Raw genomic sequence first — 3,635 nt, 5'->3', positions numbered from 1 at the left:
TTCTCATAAGTCTAACAAAAGTTGAACAAGCTGTGCTAAGTCCAAACGGCATCTTCTTGAATTGCATCAAACCATGCTTTGTTGCAAATGCAGTATACTTTCTGCTTTCTAAAGTTAAGGGTACCTGCCAGTATCCTTTTGACAAATCAAGCTCTGTAAAATAAGACTTTATTAGCAAGCTTATGTAAAGATTCATTCATACGTGGCAGTGGTTCGGCATCAAATACGGTTATTTCATTAAGACTTCGAAAGTCAACACACAATCTCAAAGATCCATCTTGCTTCTTAGCGAAGACAACTGGGGAACAATATGGAGAATTAGATCGTTCAATTATATCCAATTAGAGCATTTGATCAACCTGATTGCTAAATTAATCAGTTAAATTAATTGGAACAGGATAAGGTTTAGCACGAACTGTAATATTAGAGGTCAATTTAATATGTTCCATATACTATCTAGTAACTCCAGGTCTATCACTAATTCCATCATGAAACTTATCAAAAACATTAACAAGTTCACCAGTTTGAGAATTTTTAAGATCTTTACTTATTTGATCACTGGTTTTATCAACCTCCAGATATTCTATATCACATAGATCTGAAACAGGTTCTCCAACATTAACAACCTCAAGGTTAACATTACCAAACAAACCATTTGAAGTTTTGACCTCTTCTACTGGTTTTTGAATAACGTTTACAATCTTCCTTCTAAAGTACTTTAACATATTGGCATGATACAGTTTAAGATTATTTCCTACTTTTACAAAATAGTAAACCCCATTACTATGGCAACGATTAATCACATACGGTCCTTTCTACTGCATTATAAATTTGTTTGTATTATTTGGCATCATAATTAGAACTTCATCTCCCTCCACAATCTTTCTTGGCATTGCTTTACGATCAAATTACTCTTTATATTTACGTGATTTTATTACAGCATTACTAACTGTAATCTGGGCTATCTCTTGCAATCGAGAACGCAGATCTAAAACATACCGGTAAGTAGTTTTGATTTCATCATCAGCATTGTTACCAGCAACCAATTCATGAAGGATTGTTAAAGGGCCACGGACACTACGTCCATACAAAAGTTCAAATGGGCTAAACTAGAGTATCGTTGGGAATTTCACGATAAGCGAAACGAACAACAGGAATATGCCGGTCCCATTCTGTTGGATGATCTCTACAAACTTTCTTTAACATATTTTTAAGTACACCATTCATCCGTTCTACAGTTCATTACATGCAGCATGATATGGGCTTGTGAATAAAGCTCTAATTGATAATAATCTATGTATTTCTGCCATGAGATCTGACTTAAACTGAGTTCCCCTGTCGCTTAGTATTTCTTTTGGTACCCCAACTCTACAAAATACTTCACTAAACTTTCAGCTATAGTAACAGTATCAATATTTCTGAGAGGTACAGCTTCAGGGTAGCGTGTAGCTAAATAAATTATTGTAAGAATATACTTGTGACCACGACTTGAGGCTGGAACAATCTGACCCACAATATAAATAGCCACTCTACTGAATGGTTCAGAAACTATAGGCATTTTACACAAAGACACTTTCTTTACTCTTTTCCCAAATTTCTGACATTTATGACAAGACTTACAATATCTATCAATCTCTGCACTAGCCCTCAGCCAATAAAATTTACCAAGCACTTTGTCAATAGTTTCCCTAGAAGAAAAATGACCAGAAATAAGTGATTCATGTGCAAGTTTCATAACTATCTCTCTATACTTTAGAGGAACTACAATTTGCATTTTACCAACATCTAGCCGATTTTTACTTTGCACACATTTACGATAAATCACGTTATTATTTACTACATACTTAACAACTCTCCCTTTGCAAGTTAATTCTTCCTCCTCCTTCAAGCTTTTCCTAATTTACTTCAGAGAATCACATGTCCACTGTTTATTACTAAAATCTACTGGATTTACTTGAACTTCAGACAAGACATCAGACAAAGGTTTTAATATAGTTTTCCTAAGACTCTGTTCTCTTGTAACCACATTAACATTTAACTTATTTACATCTAATTCGTTATCTGGCACAGGTATTTTACTCAACAATTCTATTCCTGCCTGTATGTGATGTTTCAATCCAGGTATTAACCCAACATCAGAACATTTAATTGGTGCTACGATAGCATTTACTCTACCGGAAAAAAATTTACTTCTAATGTAACGTCTAATTTTGGGCAGATATATTGGAACACCCATGAAATTATTCACCTTCACAGTTTTAGCCTTACTGAGATAAGGTGTTGGAATCAAAGTTTCGTTAAGAACAACAGTATTACACCCAGTATCAAACAAGACCTCTACTGTTTTGTTAAAAACTCTTCCTTTCTCATCCACAATAGCATTCTTGGGTTTTTCTTCACTAGCTAGAGCGATACTGATCTTAGGAATATTTTTATTAGAAGATATAGACTGAGCAAAATTAACAGGATTATTTGGACAATTGGGTTTAATATGCCCAATTTCTTTACATAGGTGGCACTGCAATGTTTTAAGATTATCAACTACTTTATCAGATTTAGGTTGCATTCCTAACTTTGAACATTTATCAGAAATTTAAAATTTCTACATTTATTAATTCCGTGAGCAATCAGATACCTATCAGCAGCTAACGCCATTTCATGAGAATGTTTACAAACCCTTTCTAAAAGAAATGTTCGCAAATCCCTTGAACTGTTAGCCAACAATTGATCCATAATCATAAAATCACAGACATCATCATAAGATTTATTAACATCAGCTAATTGCAACCACTTATCAAAATTCTGTCTTAATCTATATGAATACTGCACAAAGCTTTCATTAGTTTTAATAAATCCCTCTAAATTTCTTCCCGTTAATAATTGTTGCCTAACATAATACCATAGTCTTCCTGCTCCCATTTATGAAATCCAGCTAATTTCTCAAATCTATTCATGTACACATCAATTTCATCAGTTTTCTCATCAAAGGGGGGAATTTTTGGCAAAGATATTACATTCTCGCTACCTACACCAACTATAGCACCACTATTTCTCAACTCTGCTTTGGCTAACTCATGTTTCCTGTGTTCCTCCTTCTCCTCCCTTTCTCTCTTAAGACATTCCAATTTAAATATCCTATCTTTCTCCTTTCTGCCAACTCTAACTGCAACCTTTCCTCCTTTTCTGCCAACTCTAACTGCAACCTTTTCTCCTTTTCTGCCAACTCTAACTGAAACCTTTTCTCCTCTCTCAGCTACTCTATCCTCTCTATCCTGTTGCTTTGCTATGAATTCCTCAGCTTCAGCAGTTTTCATACCAAGCTTAATAGTCTTATCCATCAAATCACTAAGATCCATAATAATGATGGGTAAGCATACAGTTAATAAAAAAAAAAAAAACACTTCATAATAAGTATTAGCAAAACATTAAATTATGAAATATGGCTAATCATGAACTCAACTTTAAAAGTAGTACTTCAATGATTACCAATGTCTATTATGGGTTTTCCACCATCAATGACAAAAATTTCCATGCCAAAAAAAACTAGCATAAGGAAAATGAATACACAATAGGAATATTCAAGGATGAGAAAACAATCGGAACTTAAAGGAACATTAAACTAACATTACCCCTAA

This window comes from Macrobrachium nipponense, chromosome 4, assembly GCF_015104395.2.
Source record: "Macrobrachium nipponense isolate FS-2020 chromosome 4, ASM1510439v2, whole genome shotgun sequence".
Classification (NCBI taxonomy): Eukaryota; Metazoa; Arthropoda; class Malacostraca; order Decapoda; family Palaemonidae; genus Macrobrachium; species Macrobrachium nipponense.
Note: the sequence above shows the minus strand (reverse complement) of the source record.